Here is an 18,810-nt window from a genome sequence, read left to right as displayed (position 1 = left end):
GCATTTGCATCGAGGACCACTCTGTTCAAATTACTTTCTTACATTGTTAATTTTATGTTAAGTATTCTAAATCTTGATTATTATTATTTTTATTTTTCTTCAATTTCAATGATTCAGTGACATATAATGAGCGTATTAGCGTATCTGCCGAATATTGTGCGCCATACACTGGCTGATTGTGACGAACTTCAATGCAATTGTTACATTTATGTAATCACTCACTTTCTGACAATAAATGATTGATTGATTGATTGATTTCTCCATGAATCCTGCCAGGATCTGTAATTTTCTAATCCACCCGTGTGCGCCAAAGATATTTGTTAATTCTATCGGTACCCACTGCTACTATGGCTCTGAGCCATGCTCCTTGACTGTTTGCCTCAGAGTTACGCAACGAGCTACGGAGAGAGCTATGCTTAGTTTCTTTGCGCTATAGAATCCGGAATACGGAAATCCGTCGAAGAACTAAAGTCACCGACTTAGCTGTAATAATAGACAATGGGCCACATCGCTCGAAGGACAGATAACCGTTGGGGAAGAAATATTCTCGAGTGGCGACCACGAACCGGAAAAAGAAGCGTTGGCAGACATCGTGAGAGCTGCGGGCAACCGGTGGATGCAAGTAGCGAGTTGTTCATTATGGCGTTCTATTTAAGGGGCCCTTTGTTCAGCAGTGGACGTCTTATCATGATGATGATGACTGGAACTATACTCACCCCCGCCGTAGTTGTTGATGATGTGTAGTATGTTGATAGTGTTGCGCGCCGCCGCTTGGTGCGCCACTGTGCGCCCGCGCACGTCCCGAACAGCCAATCGCGAGGGCTCACTCAAATACAAACGGACGAAATCCTCGGCATTACCGCTTTCCGCCGCCTGTGGGACAAAAAAGACTTAAAAGTAAATTATAGTTTAAAAAACTAAACAAGCGGAAAAGAGTTTGTCGGAAACGCCCACGAAATCACTGGACTGACATGCTGATGGACGTACAGACAGAAATGACAATATAAGGTTGCTTTATTGATATTTTGGCTTCGGAACACGTCTTAGTGGTAATGTAGGATAAGCAAATACTGGCTGTCTACAATTTGGATGTTTATATTTTGTTATTGGAATCAAGAATCAAAATAAACAAAACAGAGTTTGTGCATTCAATCTTGGGCTACCAGAACATTATAGTTATTTATGTGGCTGGTGCATAACGCCTAATTATGTATAGCCGCATACATAACTTAATCTACATGCATATCATAAGTTTTCTATAATATGTTCAGATATGGCCTGTATTTTGACTTTGACTCTGACTTTGACTTTGACTTTGACTTTGACTTAGACTTTGACTTTGACTGACTTTGACTTTGACTTTGAATAATAATTATTATCTACATGCATGTCATAAGTTTTCTACAATATGTACAGATATGCATTGTTAATAAAAGTATTACCGATACTTTAATGTAAACATTAAGATGCACCCGCAGATACCAGCTTTCTTAATAAAGGCCATTTGATAGTCGTTTCTGAACATATAATAGGGAAGTTATGATATGCATGTAGATAAAGTATATTAAGCGCATGATGCGGCGACTGCAAAAGTGTAAAAAATACGGTGGTATAAAGGCCACAGCTTAATACAGCTACCTGGCACCCGACCAGCACCGCCTCGCCTCGAGCGTTTAGTACCTATTCCTCATATGGATTTGTATGGGTATGCCTGCGCTCACTACATCAACTCCGTAGCGTCACCGGATCGCCTCACTCGGCGAGCGGAACACTCGGTGATAGCCCGCTGCTCGCCGCCATAGTGACTACTAGGAAATTCGTGGACCACACGAGGTACACTCGTTGTCAACCCGTCGACAATGACTGGACGCCGAAAGTCGAGGCGGTGCTGGTCGGGTGCCGGGTGGCTCTAATGAGCTGAGACCTTAAGACGACGTTCGTTGGCCTAAGTAGTTTAAAACAAGTTCGGCGACCGTGTTAGGTGAACGACTCAGTGTAATCGCCGCTTTATGATCGATTTATATCTCTCAAATCATAAAATAAAAAAAGATCGAATAAAAGTATGTTTCTTTATTTACCTAGTAATATTTTAATACTAAAATTCTTACAGTAAACTGAAAGGTAAGCTTCGTCCCTGTCCCTGACTGCTCCATCATAAGACCCTGGATGCCATTCTCGGTCAAAATACGCGCTACGACAATTTTAACAAGCTCGAACACAGCTACTTTTGTGAGTACCTAGTGTGGTGGTGGTGATCACGTGGTGATAGTTGGGTTTGTGTGTTTTGCAGTTTTTGCATATTGCAGCTATTGTAAATTTCCAAGCAGGCGCCACCCAATAAATTGAGTAAAACGGTGATTGTCCTTTGGTTGTTTGCTTTGCGCTCAATGCTTGCGGCTTCGAGATAAATTTCGAATTGTTGTTGGAATCGTTTCCATTCCAGATCGAGGTTCATCGATCGAAGATTGATTGGATCCGGTAATCTAATTAACGCTGTATCTGCCATATTGCCTTTTCTTGTGACTCTTGTCATGTTGAGCGCGTTTTTTGCTTGTTTTATACCTGACACATTGTGTTGTTTATTTAATCACATTTATATCACAAAATAAATCGTTTATCTTATGGCGTGGTTAAGCAAAGACAAATAGAGCGTAACTGGTGTTACCCACTTTACAATGTCAGCTAAACATTCAAATATCTTCGTTAACTATTTGTAGGATAGGACAGGATACGGTCCTCCTTCGTTCAGTACCAGTACGCTACAGGTATAAAACCAATCAACGTTATCTTGCTTTGCCGGAAATCTTTCAAGTACCGCGAAACTGCACCTCGTTTTTCCAATAACCGTTTTCGATGGATTTGTTTAACCTTGGATTGGAAAATAATTCGAACCCTATCATATTCTTGCTCAATAACGATAACAGTTGACATTTCAGAGGTAGTAGCCGTTAAGGTCATCCAACAAGTAAATGGAAGGGCCGTGGACTCTAATTGGCGGCACAAGGCCGTCAAATTGCGCAATTCAACTAACTCACTGATGTAGATGTATATCAAAATTGAACTTCCATCGGTTTTGGCAATTTTTTCGGGAACGTTCTGGCCCTGTCGAAGAGGTAATTGCATTGTTAGCTTATCTGTTAAGTACGGTTTACCCTTGAAATGTCGACAAACTTTTATTCGAATATCTGTTAAAAGTCAACGTTTCGCGATTTATTTTTGTTGGAGTCGCAGTTCTAACCTAATCTACTTTTCTGTCTTAAAATTTAATATTGTTTGAACTAATTTACTCTTGACGTGCTACTTGGAATTATTATCCTTTATAAACGTTTTTTACTGATTGAAACTAACTAGATCAGAAAAGGTCGGCCGCATAGCTCAGTAGTTAGAAAACCTGACTACGAAACTTGAGGTCTCGGTTTCGATCTTTGGTCGGGACACATGTTTGTATTAAAATACGAATGTTCTCGAGTCTTGGGTGTTTAATTTCTATTTAAAGTGCAGTCGAGTTCATAAACTTGTGAGCAAATATTTGATCAAATTTTTGCTCACATGTTTATGAACTCAACTGTACCTATGTTTGTATTATCCATTATCTATTTAGTATCCATAATGCAAGGTTTGCTTTTACTTGAAACGTTTGAGTAATTAACTAAATGGAACCAAACTTCAGGTACCAGATTTGGTAAATTCAAGGATTTTAAACAATTTACTTATCTGTCATTGTAATACAAACTAAACTAGTGTATTTCAATACAGTAATGTAAATTTTTACACAGTTTAATGGGGGAATTTCCATGTTTAAGACACCAATTGACGTTGTTTTGTTTACATTTAGTTAAATACCTATCCAAACCAAGTATAGTTAGAAGTGGCACACGTCCCTTGATATTTATTTATTTAAATTCCGGTGGTAAAACGGTAGGTATGTCCCGGGATTTTTGTAATCAGCCTCAGAGTTCGCCTTCGAAGTTCGAAAATCGAAGTTCGTATCGTACCATCCCTCTTGCTCTCGTATTAAATAGTAAGTTTCAGAAGAACTGAACGACACCAACTTCGATTTTCGAATTTGAACAAGCAACGCGCGACGTCGCCTTATTCTTGAAAATTAAACATTATGCGACCGACGTCACCAATAAAACAAACTCAGGAACTTTCCCGAACATAGCTACGAGTGTGGGCAGAAACATTTGGCTATGTTAGTTCACCCGGATTACCCCCTTTAAACTACCGACAGAGAGGTACCTAATCTGTTCAAACCGAAAGTTCCAGAAGTTTCAAATTCAATATTCTGTCGCTGCAAAACTGCTTTTATTAAATTTTCTATTCCAATCTCTACCCTTATCTAAACTAACCAGCTACCCGTGACTTTGCTTACGAGAACTAAGTACTAGATTCAGCAGTTTAATTTGAATTCCAGAATTTACCGGATTGTATGAATTTTCATTATTCTGATGATGGTCTGAAGACTTTAGCTTTTTATTTGTCTTTAGTTTACGTGGGTCTTTTTCTATCTTTTTCATTTCATTCAAGACTTTATTAAAATTGCAATCGGTGGCATAGGCCCTGGGGCAAAAAATAGACTAGATCTCCAACTAATTAAAATGGTTTGTTCAGTATTCGTCGTGTTCCGAATACGACGTAGGTACTCCAGATTTTTCATTTAAGTATTTGTAAGAGTCTGAGGGGCCCTGATTTCTACTATATTCTTTAAATTCCTAAAACACCCATTTTCTTTCACGCCAACGTGGACTTCTGTCTGGTCTCCCTTGGACCTCTGAGGGTCCACCTGGACCACTTTGGGAACCTCTGACATCATCATCATCTAACGTTTTAAACTTTTTTATTGTAAATCTGTTTAAAAAAAGTTATATACCTCGTTGAGTTTCTTGCCGGATTCTTCTCAACAGAGGTTTTTCCGAACCGGTGGTAGATGTTTTTTGACAGTCATAAGTGCTTGTTATAGCCTAAATTGAATAAAGATATTTTGACTTTGACTTTCGTGAAAGTCAAAATACCACAAACAAGACTTATCACACTAAAACACACGAGTAATATTTATTATGTATTTACCTCGACATTTCAACCACATTACAGTGTAGGTAATGTTTTAGCGTGATAAGTCCTGTTTGTGGTATTTTGACTATCATCTTCATCATCGTCCCAGCCTATATACGTTCCACTGCTGGGCACAGGCCTCCTCTCAGAATGAGAGAGCTTTGGGCTTAGTTCCCATACGCGATTCTTCACATTCTCTATGACATAAAGATTACAATTTTAGAAGATACAACCCTGTTACAGACAGACAGATTGAAACCGAAGCCTTAGTAATAAACTCCCCAGAGTACGGGACCTTGTGAAATTTTAAATTATGTATTTCAATTTAAATCCAGCAGTAATAAAGACATCTTAGAAGAAACAGAAGAGATTGCGCTAAAATCATATTAAACAAATTCTAACAAGGTTGTATGAGCATCAACTGAAAAAAAACGGTCAAGTGCGAGTTGGGCTCGTACACTTAAGATTTCAAATTTAAAAGGCAGCAATAAGGGTATATTTTTACTACAAGTAACACTGCCGCACACGTGTGTTAACAATAAATTGACAAAAAACAGCGAAGTTCGAGTCGGGCTCGTGCACCAAGCGTTGCGTACAATGTAGGTATTCGTATCAATGAATATCCAGTGTTACCACAGTGCCTCTCCTAAACTTAGACTTGCGCGAATAGCTAATAAAATTTAAGTACCTGGGCGACCAGCGTTTTCCCAGAGATAAGACCAAGCTAGATCAATTTGTCATCCCCGAAAAGCCCCCGCATACCAAATTTCATCGAAATCGTTGGAGCTGTTTCCGAGATTATGATTATATCCATACTTACTAATATTGTGTTTGTATGTTTGTCCGTCTTTCACGTGGAAACGGAGCGACGGATTGACGTTATTTTTGGCATAAAGATAGTTTATGGGCCAGAGTGTGACAAAGACTACTCTTTATCCCGGAAAAAATGCACAGTTTGCGAGGTAACAGCGCGCGATAACCTAAGGCCCGCCCGGATTGCTACCACCATCTTGCTCGCTAATCCTGCGGTAAAGCAGCAGTGCTTGCACTGTTGTGTTTCGGCGTGCAGAGTAAGACAGCCGGTGAAATTACTGGCACTTGAGGTATCCCATCTTAGGCCTCTAGGTTGGCAACGCATCTGCAGTACCCCTGGTGTTGCAGGTGTTGCAAATGTTTATGGGCGGTGGTGATCTCTTACCATCAGGAGTCCCACTTGCTCGTTTTCCATCCAGTCGAATAAAAAAAATCAACCCGAACAACTCCTCGGAGCACTCCCCGTTGTATATATACGACTATTATACATAGCTCTTTTTTATTCAAGCCGTAGCTATCTTAGAGCTATACGTCCTTGTACCTTAATGAGGGTCTCCACCGCTACCATCAGCTGACGTTCGCAAACGTGCTTGATTGCAAATTAGTAGCTGCACGCGAATTCTTCCAGTGGGTTCAGCCCTTTAGCCAGTTGCCTTGGCAAGTCAATTCCATACAACTTGATGAAATTAAGGGGTACCAACTAAATTGGATAGCGAGTTGTTATCAGCTGTTCATACAAAACGGTGCCCTTAATTTGTTAGTCGCACGAAACACGACGAATTGTATGGTGCTATAGTCCGAGCGACAACTGAAAATTGTTCATATCATAATTGAAAAAATTCTCGGTGTTTCGATCTTTTCCATTTAATACAATTCGATTATGAAGAACTAATGCAATTCCTACAGCTACCTACCCGAAAGTAGCTATAAGTAATGGCGATGTTTCTTTTAAAATTTAACTTTGAAACATTTTTTCTTTTACTGACTACTTATGTTAACCATATTTGCATTGTCATAAAACTTACATATGTAAAGTAAATTTCAAACCAACCTGACTTCTAGAGTAGGTCAAAATTAACCTGCAAGATTCAACCCAACAAAAATAATAACAACAAACTGGTCAGGTCAAATAAAAGCTTGTAATAAAAAGGAAAAAACAAGTTATAGTTAAGCTAAAAGCATGGCTAAAATGCTATTTTCTCCGGCTCAGTCTCTAATGTAGCTAGGTTTTAATCGCTTAAAAATGTGTAATTAAAGGGACGATGCCTCAAGAAAAACATTATTTTAAATATGTCCCATAATTAAGTAATAATTTAGTAAAAGGTACGTAAACAAAAACAATGTGCACTTTAATAAATAGAAGGATAAAGGGAAAAGCTGTGATCGGTTTTTCGAGGAAATATAAATGGAGTTTTTTTTTATTCGACTGGATGGCAAACGAGCAAGTGGGTCTCCTGATGGTAAAAGATCACCACCGCCCATAAACATCTGCAACACCTGCAACACCAGGGGTATTGCAGATGCGTTGGCAACCTAGAGGCCTAAGATGGGATACCTCACGTGCCAGTAATTTCACCGGCTGTCTTACTCTCCACGCCGAAACACAACAATGCAAGCACTGTTGCTTCACGGCAGGATTAGCGAGCAAGATGGTGGATGGTGGCAAGATACTATATAAACAAGGACACTTTATTTAACACCAAAACATATGAACAAGTAGATACATATAAATTTTCCAAGGTTAACAATAAGCGGCCTTTAGAATAGAAAGTAGTAAAAATACGATTCAATTCCTTTTATTATTAGTTCAGTGGGAAGTACTAAAGTGTTTGATCACTTGTCCTTTTTAACAACTATCACTCGGACTATCCAATAGTGCATAATCTCTTCGCGCGATCAGTCACACGGTTCATAAAGTGCATTTTATAATTGGTTTGGTAATTAATAAATTACTTTAACCCCCTGTGGAAAAAGGGGTGACTAGAGAAATATGACAAAATAAAACGTAACACTTAACGAGAACAATAGAACAATAACATTAACGTGTATTGGAGGTACCCAAAAAAAATTGTTTTTTTGTTTTTTATTGTAACATTTTGTCGGCATAGTTTACGTATATATCCCTGCAAAATAACAGCTTTCTAGCACTGATAGTCCGTGAGCAAAGCCGCGGACGGACGGACAGACAGACAGACAGACATGGCGAAACTATAAGGGTTCCGTTTTTGCCATTTTGGCTCCGGAACCCTAAAAAAAAGGTGACTATGTGTTTTTTGCTTGGACCCTTCAAATAGATCTAATTAGCACATTATCGAAATCCATTCATCCAAATATTAAAGGTAAAAATGAACATAATATGTTGATATGCAAATTTATTTGTGTGATTCATGGCAATGAAAAATGTCACGCCATTAAAGTTATATTTCATATTTGATTACCATCATATTATCTCAGGCGAAATTAAAGTTATATCGGATACCTTAAAAATTAAAATTTTCCCTACATGCTGTATGTTAACAACATTTTTTGTCGAAATTTACAAGTAATTTTCGTAGTTTCGACGACCGGATGCTCAAGTGGTTAGAGAACCTGACTACGAAGCTTGAGGTCCCGGGTTCGTTTCAGGGATCAGGCGATCCTTTTGATCGTTTGCCCCTATATTTTATAAAAAAAAACATACATTTCAAGTTAAATAAAAGCCTTTAAAACCGGCCCTTTCTTTGCAAATATTACGTAAACTTCAATTAAAAAGTTTACAACTGTTTTTACAGAATTTTGTTTATATTTTAAAGAGACCGTCCCTGGCGGAGACTGGGTATAATTAAAAACTTTGTATTTCTTAACGCTTATAATTATTACAAATAAGGAAATCTTACCTAATAACGTTTACCACGATTGTCCTTTTAAATAGCAATTGTTGTGTTTTTGTTATTGTATGTAGGTATCTATGTAAACTTTATACTGTACAAGTCAAGTGAAAAAACATTGTATATTCTGTGACAAAAATACGTATATCTCAAAACACTCAAAAATATGTTACCACGGTAACCACGGTCTTATTACATCGGAATAATAAGAGTCTGTGGTACACATTTCTGAAGGGTTATATAAGTCCATATTATTGCACTCGATTGTACATAGAAGAAATAAACACAATCGACAAACGTTGAGATACATGTACAAAGGCGAACTTATCCGTTTAAGGAATCTCTTCTGAGGAGCAATAAGTTAGGCACCGACAAAAAGTGAGTTTACAGCCAAAAATAAGGAGTAAAGATAGAATACTTTTGGTACGTGTACGCAGATACCTATACAGATCTGTTCACTCACGAAAGCGCGCCTCTCCACATTTTATAATTGTAGTATCCGTTTGTCTTTGTGTACGTAGCTCAAAGTCGTAATGACTTTTCCTTTGAAAAGGATCCATTGTGGCCCATGAATTAAATTCCTTGACTGTACATGCACCGGACACTTGTCCGGCGACTTAATTTCGCCGGATGGATCGCCGCCTCCCCTCGGCGCGACGGACACCGGTCCGGCGTAAGAAAGGCGGTCATCTATGCCAGTGTATGTAGACGCTACCGGACTAATTAGCCATCTACTTGCTGACATTCATTCGGTAAAAATATTACATGTATACAAGGCCGTTTATAGACGATCCGTTGTCTGGTGAAAACGGACGTCTACAAGCGGCCTAACAAACTTTAACACGCTCAAAAACAACGGACGTCTACAAGCGGCCTAACAAACCTTAACACACTCTAAAACAACGGACGTCTACAAGCGGCCTAACAAACTTTAACACACTCTAAAACAACGGACGTCTACAAGTGGCCTAACAAACTTTAACACACTCTAAAACAACGGAAGTCTACAAGCGGCCTAACAAACTTAACACACTCTAAAACAACGGACGTCTACAAGCGGCCTAACAAACTTTAACACACTCTAAAACAACGGACGTCTACAAGCGGCCTAACAAACCTTAACACACTCTAAAACAACGGACGTCTACAAGCGGCCTAACAAACTTTAACACACTCTAAAACAACGGACGTCTACAAGCGGCTAACAAACTTTAACACACTCTAAAACAACGGACGTCTACAAGCGGCCTAACAAACTTTAACACACTCTAAAACAACGGACGTCTACAAGCGGCCTAACAAACTTTAACACACTAAAACAACGGACGTCTACAAGCGGCCTAACAAACTTTAACACACTCAAAAACAACGGACGTCTACAAGCGGCCTAACAAACTTTAACACACTCAAAAACAACGGACGTCTACAAGCGCCTAACAAACTTAACACACTCTAAAACAACGGACGTCTACAAGCGGCCTAACAAACTTTAACACACTCTAAAACAACGGACGTCTACAAGCGGCCTAACAAACTTTAACACACTCAAAAACAACGGACGTCTACAAGCGGCCTAACAAACTTTAACACACTCAAAAACAACGGACGTCTACAAGCGGCCTAACAAACTTTAACACACTCAAAAACAACGGACGTCTACAAGCGGCCTAACAAACTTAACACACTCTAAAACAACGGACGTCTACAAGCGGCCTAACAAACTTTAACACACTCTAAAACAACGGACGTCTACAAGCGGCCTAACAAACCTTAACACACTCAAAAACAACGGACGTCTACAAGCGGCCTAACAAACCTTAACACACTCAAAAACAACGGACGTCTACAAGCAGCCTAACAAACCTTAACACACTCTAAAACAACGGACGTCTACAAGCGCCTAACAAACCTTAACGCACTCTAAAACAACGGACGTCTACAAGCGGCCTAACAAACTTTAACACACTCTAAAACAACGGACGTCTACAAGCAGCCTAACAAACCTTAACACACTCTAAAACAACGGACGTCTACAAGCAGCCTAACAAACCTTAACACACTCTAAAACAACGGACGTCTACAAGCAGCCTAACAAACCTTAACACACTCTAAAACAACGGACGTCTACAAGCGGCCTAACAAACCTTAACACACTCTAAAACAACGGACGTCTACAAGCGGCCTAACAAACTTTAACACACTCAAAAACAACGGACGTCTACAAGCGGCCTAACAAACCTTAACGCACTCTAAAACAACGGACGTCTACAAGCGGCCTAACAAACTTTAACACACTCTAAAACAACGGACGTCTACAAGCAGCCTAACAAACCTTAACACACTCTAAAACAACGGACGTCTACAAGCAGCCTAACAAACCTTAACACACTCTAAAACAACGGACGTCTACAAGCAGCCTAACAAACCTTAACACACTCTAAAACAACGGACGTCTACAAGCGGCCTAACAAACCTTAACACACTCTAAAACAACGGACGTCTACAAGCGGCCTAACAAACTTTAACACACTCAAAAACAACGGACGTCTACAAGCGGCCTAACAAACCTTAACACACTCTAAAACAACGGACGTCTACAAGCGGCCTAACAAACTTTAACACACTCAAAATTCTCTAAGCTGATACTGTAGGGATAACACTACAATTGCGAGGTTGTGACTTTACCATGTAATAGACGAAGACAGTCGAACAGATTCCTACCTTTTATTATGACATAAAATTTGAATACATGTGTATTCTTACCACGTGTTCGTACCGTCTCTATCGCTAGTAAATTTGTACTGTTTTCGTGATAAAGTATACGCAGAGCATCAACATAAAGTACTACTATTTCCAAGATATACAGCATACAGGTTGAGTACTGAGTCGTGAGACGTAATAATTGAAATCAGCCCTAAGTATAATGTTTTTTGTTAGCTGAACTTTTTGTTGATCATTTAAGGCAGGGGTCACCAAATAGTTTCTTCACGGATCCAGTTTAAAAAACCGGCCAAGAGCGTGTCGGACACGCCCGAAATAGGGTTCCGTAGCCATTACGAAAAAATTAAGTAATATTTTTCTAAGAATTTCGTATTTTGTACAGAATATTCCAAGTTTAGGTATATTTTATACCTTAGGCTGCTATTTATTCTTAAAGTACTAATAATTCTCAAGAAAACTTAACCGTTATAGTTTTTCTTGTAAGTTTTATATACTTACTATCATCCTGATTTTTTTCAAATTTTTCCACCCACCTCGCTCGATTTTATTGAAAATTAGCACTTTAGAGTTGAATATTTTGCAAACAGATCACTAAATCGAAAAATAGTTTTAGCAACCCCCTAATGGTTTTAAAATACCTATCCAACGACATCCCACACAATAAGATTGGATGCGAAAAAAAAATCACCCCCACTTTCCGTCTATGGGAGGTACCCTAACAAAATGTATTTTTGAAATTTTAACTGTACTATTTTGTCGGCATAGTTTACATATATATTCGTGCAAAATTACAGCTTTCCAGCATTGATAGTCCTTGAGCAAAGCCGCGGACGGACGGACAGACAGACAGACAGACATGGCGAAACTATCAGGGTTCCATTTTTGTCATTTTGGCCACGGAACCCTAAAAATATGATCGCGGTCCGATCGTCCGTTTTCAAATCGACGACAACTAATACAATCAACTATGCGTGGGAACTATGGCCCAAGCCCTCTTGTTCTGAGAGGAGGCCTGTGCCCAGCAGTGGGACGTATATAGGCTGGGATGGATAGACCAATAAAATTATTAGGAAGTGGGGTTTACACAGTACTCAAACGATTTTACTTGTATTGTGAAAGTTCAGTTTAACTATTATAGCGACATGTCCCGACCCCCACAAACCGCTGGTGGGGGCTTGTAAAATCCTTGAACGCTATTTGTATTTAAAATTGCTTAATTCGCTTGGCGCTGCGTCACAATTTCGAACCTTTTGATTTACATAATCGTTGGGATTGGGCTCCGGTTCAAGATGGCAACATCATCATCATCATCGCTGGGCACAGGCCTCCTCTCATGAGAATGCTCGGGCCGCCATTCCCACGCGGGCTCAGCGCGGATTGGGAACTTCACAATCGCCATTGATTTGGGCACATCATTTTTACAACTGTCATTAAAACATTAGGGTCCTTATGATCAGTTGAAAAAAAAAATGGGCAGTTATTTGAATTTTTTGGTAGATGGTAAATTACCATACAGGGTTAAAAAAGATTTAAGCAGTTTAATAACTGATTGGCCGGTAAAGTTTTCACACACACACTTTAAATACAACTTTAAAGTAAGTTTATACTTATTTATATTACTGGGTACTAGTTTTTTATTTAATGGTACGGGACGTATTTCTGTCTGTAACCTAATCTTACGAATCAGATTTGATCTAGTTAAAGTCACACAATAAATTAGTTTTATAGTTTACAAAATATCTATTTATTTATGTAGTTTTATGTAGTTGATGGTGTGTAGTATGTCTTTATAACGGGCCGAGGGTTGCCGACGGTGCTGGCTGAAAATCAGCGCTGGGGTGTTTTTAACGCTTCAGCATTATGCTGAGCCAGTGTCCGATTCACAACCGCAATGACACATACCTTTGTGTTGTTTTTTTTGTACCTAATAATTTTGTTGTCTTGTGTTGTGAATAAATGTATTTTCTTTCTTTCTTTCTTTAGTTTATAGGTAGAGTCATTCACGATGACACGTGCCGTAGTTCTTATTACAATGTCATTAATGTCTAATTTTGTCAAAATCACGCGTCTTCGTGGATGGCACTAGGTTATAGTAGTCGAGTGAATAAGACATTGCAATTAATGTCTACGAAAAGGCTGTTTTTGAGGTTTCTTTTTAGAAATGATTATTTAGAATGTGGAATGTAAACCTATGGTATAGTTTTACCTTTTAGGTATACTTTTATCTAGGTGATGTGCCAAAGGAAACTTTCCAAAATTGCGGAATTTTTCATATAGGAAATTTTCAGAAACTTCCCACAATTTTGTATGCGGATTGAAACTTTCCGTTTCTTAAATTAAAACTTCCTGTAGGTATTTCTTGTGAAATTTTCCAGAAATTTCCGAGAACATTTCCAACTTCTTCGAAAATTTCCGCAACTTTTATCTAACTTTTATGATACTTATACTTTAAAGTTCAAATTTATTTTTGCTTGTTTAAATAAGTACGGTACCCTCAGTGTGCGACTCCGTGCGCTTGGCCGAAGATCAAGTGGAATGCACCCTTATTGTTCCAATGTGATTTACAGTGAACCGAGTAATGACTAAATTCCTTACTCATTGAAAACCTTTGAGTTCCTCTTTAAGCTATTATCAACTTAATAACAAGCGCATAAGGCACAAAATGACTCCTCAAAACACCTACATTTCCTTTTAACCACCATTTTATTATAAACCTTAAAATGGTCGCTTTAAAGTCTGAATTTGATTAATACTTAGTTTTACCTTTTAAGTGAATAAGATCGTTCAATTAAAAGATAGGTTGTTTCTGTTTGATGTAAGCAAATTTGAACTATAAGTCCCAAAGTTAGGGAACAAAACCGTGTATTTTAGGAAACGTAATTCAATTGAAGTGTGATTGGGTATAAGTACTAATAAGTAGGTACACAGGGCATCACAATGTGTCTCGTTATCTTGAAGTGACACTCCATGAATTAGCCTGGTGCAACCTAAACCAGTTTTTACTGAGAAACACCAGTTATAACCGGTTCAAACTGGATTATACCAACTTGGAAAAGCTCAATAACGTGTGTTGTAGGAGTGCTCCTCACCGCCCCAATAGTAGGGTGTCGTCTATAGGGCATATTAGGCAAAGCTCTGCGCAGGGGGCGACACTAGCGCAAACTTCCATGACAACGTCAGTTCTCTTTATATTTTGTCGCCATGACAGATCATGACCAAAGAGTATTAATACTATAGAAATCATGAGATATTTATTAGTAACAGAATAAATTATATTTACATCGGTAGTAGCGATAGAGCTATATTTCCAAAAATGTAATTGAAATAATATGATAGCATAGAGTACATAATAAGTATTGCGGCATCCTACGGACATTTAAGATACTCAAAAAACATATAAACCATAAACATATTATGGTATGCTAGTGCTGCACTCTGACGGGATAAAATTGCAGTAATATACCCTATTGGTAGCGTGTTGACTACTGTTTGACATTTTACTGCTCAGTATCTGGGCGACCGAGCTTTGCTCGGGCTAAAACTCGTTAATTTAAAACCATTTTGTTTCATAATATTAGTCAGTACTTCTTTATCATATTTTTGGAATATAGGACTGACTTATTTCATAAGAATAAATCTAGATGAAGCCTTATCCGTAGATCCAGCCATCAATCTACATTCCAATCTAATACCTTCCGCGTGAAAGAGCAAACTAAAAGAGTCAAAAGAATCAAAAGAGTGAATGTGTAAGTCGAAAACTTTCGTATCTAATATATAAACTAGTAGGTTACCCCCCCATCTTTGCTTAAACCATTAAAACCACCTGAATTGATATTCCGGGATTTATTTCCCATGGGAATTACCCAAAAACTACATTGTGAATTTCATTAATTAACACACTATATAACACGCTCGTGGCAAAATTACCCCCGGACCTAATATGGAAAATGTGGTTTCAGTTAAAAATATGCTGAAAGTTTAATATGTTATAGATTTCAAAATCCTGAACAAAAGTCTCTAAAAAACTAAACTAAACTAAAATGAAAGGGGACTCGGAAACAGAGGCCCTTAGAGACTTTTGCTCAAAGGACTTTGAAATCTATAGGTAATATATTAAAATCTCAGGATATTTAACTGCAACCACATTTTCCATACCTTGGGTCCGGGGTTCTAGAGATTTTATCCCTATACCGTGGGAATATCTGGATAAAAAGTAGCCTGTGTTATTCTAGACGTCCAGCTATCTGCATACCAAATTTCATTAAAATCCGTCCAGCCGTTTTAGCGTGAAAGAGTAACAAACATACAGACATACAAACTTTTTCATCTATAATATTAAGTAGGATAAAATAGGGTTCCTCTGGTTTTTTCGAATACAATTTTTCCAACTACGAGACTAGAATGAGAGTGAGGAAATATTATGATATTCACGAGTTCGGAATCAACTGGCATTATTATTCACAACGGGCTTTGAGCTAGGTTAGCCTGTGATTTTATTTTTAAATGCCTCGATAAATCCAAGGTCCTAGGCGAAATCTAGGTTTTAAGGTCAGGAACAAAAGAATAGTAGATTAGAGCATAAAACGAGCCATTTTACCCGAGACTTTAATATAGCATCCGAGCCGGTACGGCGAGGGTGGAGAGACACGTCGAGGGAAAAATGGGTTTAATGCTCAAGTTTTAAACTCTGCTTTTCACTTTGATTGACAGAAAATTAAATAGCAACAGTGGAAGCAATTTTTCACTTAGTAGGTACCCATTTATTTTTCAGACATTTTTTATAAACTTCTAGTTTTACATAAAATTAAAATTATTCTAATTTTTTTTTGTGGCTGTTGACACCTAATTACTTTGGTCTTAGACGAAGATATTAATTTATGCACTAGAGCATAAAAAGTCATTTTATCGCCTCGATCCAGCATAAACACGAACTTAACGAGCATGATAAGTGAAAAGTCTATTTTTGAAAATTTTTGCTGACGTACAGTCAACGTCATAAATAAGTGATCATTTCTGTACCTTGTCGCTTTCAGTCGTTACACAATTTCGTATGGTTTTTCAATCATGACGTTAAAGTGACAAGGTGCAAAAGTGATCACTTATTTATGACGTTGACTGTACTAGAAAGAAAGAAAGAAAGAAACATTTATTCGTGACAAACATAAGAACAATGGATAAAAAAAAAAAGAAAAATTATAGTTTTATGTATGCCACGAAATGCCACGAAATGATACTAGCTTGCCGCCCCGTATTACAATGGGTGTCCTTATGATCAAAACATGCTGTCTCACTCACAACTTTTTTTGACATTACCATTCTCACTAAATTAGTCCTGACAATTGCAAACATAGCGTTTGTTAAGGTATGTATGTATATAAACTCTTTATTGTACAAAAGAAAAGAAACAAAACACAATTAACAATGAAGAATGAATTTACAGTAGGATTACTTGGTTGGGCTTGACAGATGGGCGTGCCTTCAGTCAAATTTCAACTTTGACATCATACAAATAAAATAGTTTTTACATAATCTGTAAACGTGGGTAGCGGTCTACTATAAATGGCTTTATTTGTATGGCGTCAAAGTTGAAAATTGACTGAAAGCACGCCCATCTGTCAAGTGTTAACGTCAAGTAATGGTACTGTAACGGAAAACAAGAAAATCACGGTGTATAGGCCCAAATGATGAATAGAAAAATAGTATAGATAGATAAATAGGTAGATTCATTTATCAAATTGTTTTGCATTTCGTCACGTTTTGAGACAGAGTTAACTGGTTGCAATTAATCTTATGGTTATTTAAAGTCGACGACAACAGCATCTTAAACAATGAAAATGTAAACAAAATTTTCAAATTGGATTATTAAGTTTCATTGCCGCCGCACTCAAAGACTTCTATTAATTAAGTTTCCAAGATGTTTTTCTTGATCGAAAGTTGTTAATGTTCTAGTAGACATTTTAATAAACGCATTGGTTCTTTCTGCAACAAAGTACAGTTTAGGTATATTTTACTAAGAAATACTAATTAGTTACGTTCTTGCTTCATTACATTAAAATCGATAGACGGTTAAAATAATTGATAGACACCACCTGATAATTAACTATTTTAGCTTGCTTTCCAAAAATAACCCAAAACTTAATAGTAACTTGACCTGAAATGTTTACTTGGGAGACCTTATATGTATACCTTTCACAAATTAATTTTATTTTGATTGTAGAAGCAGTCTACTGCGTAGATAAAGTTAAAATGTTCAGATTTAGGTTCTGAGCTAAGCTTGAGCTAAGGGACCGCAATATATCCCTTTAATTTTCATGTAATTTTTTTCCTCAATTTTATTTTGTAATTTATATGTTTTTTAATATGTAATTTATGTATTTTTGTGTCAAGTTTCTTGCGGCGCATTCTTCTTGGCAATGATGGTCTTTTCTAAAGCGCTGGTAGTTCAAAAAAGTGACGTGTAAAAGTGCCCTTTATGGCCTACTTGTAGAATAAATGTTTTGATTTTTTGAATTTGGTTTGTAAACCAATTAAAACAGGCGTTACTTTGTGGAGGCCCATATTAATGAACTATAAGTAATTATTTTACTCAACCGTGACGTTGAATATTCATTGCTTAGGTTTCAAAGTAAATGTGAAAGTTTGTGAGTGAGTGAGTATCTTTATTACTCCTTCACGCTGAAACGGCTGGACGGATTCGGATGAAATTTGGTATGTAGATACCTGGACATCTGGGATAAAACATAGGCTACTTTTTATCCCGATATTCCCACGGAACAGGAAAACAATCTCAAAACAACAACCGCTGGCTTAGGGTCATGAATTTTGGTATGATTGTTTTGAATGTAACGTCAATGAAAACCACGATTCAATTTTCGGGAATTCTGACGGGAATTTTTTAGAAAGAAAAGAAAGAAATAAAATACATTTATTCACAAAACATAACAATAGTATTAAGTACAAATAGACAACACGTAGGAAAGTACCTATGTGTCATTGCGGTTGTGAATAGGACACTGGCTCAGCATAATGCTGAAGCGTTAATAATAAACACCCCAGCGCTGATTTTCAGCCAGCACCGTTGGTGACCCTCGGACCGCTACAAAGATATACTACACCGTTTTATTACTATACATAAGACTACATAAATTTATTTTATTTTTTTAAATCCCGAAATTTTTATTCAGCTGCTGGATATCATGATTTATGTGTGCAAAGCCGTGGGTAAACACTAGTAGTTCATAAGTTTCACAGTCATTTAGTAGAAATGTTACGGGATTTAGATTGTCTCTATTAAAGGTAATCACCGTCTACATCCCGTAACCAATATATTTAATGTAAATAAACTTGAATTTAT

This window comes from Choristoneura fumiferana, chromosome Z (genome assembly GCF_025370935.1).
Source record: "Choristoneura fumiferana chromosome Z, NRCan_CFum_1, whole genome shotgun sequence".
Lineage (NCBI taxonomy): Eukaryota > Metazoa > Arthropoda > Insecta > Lepidoptera > Tortricidae > Choristoneura > Choristoneura fumiferana.
This window is presented reverse-complemented; position numbering follows the sequence as displayed.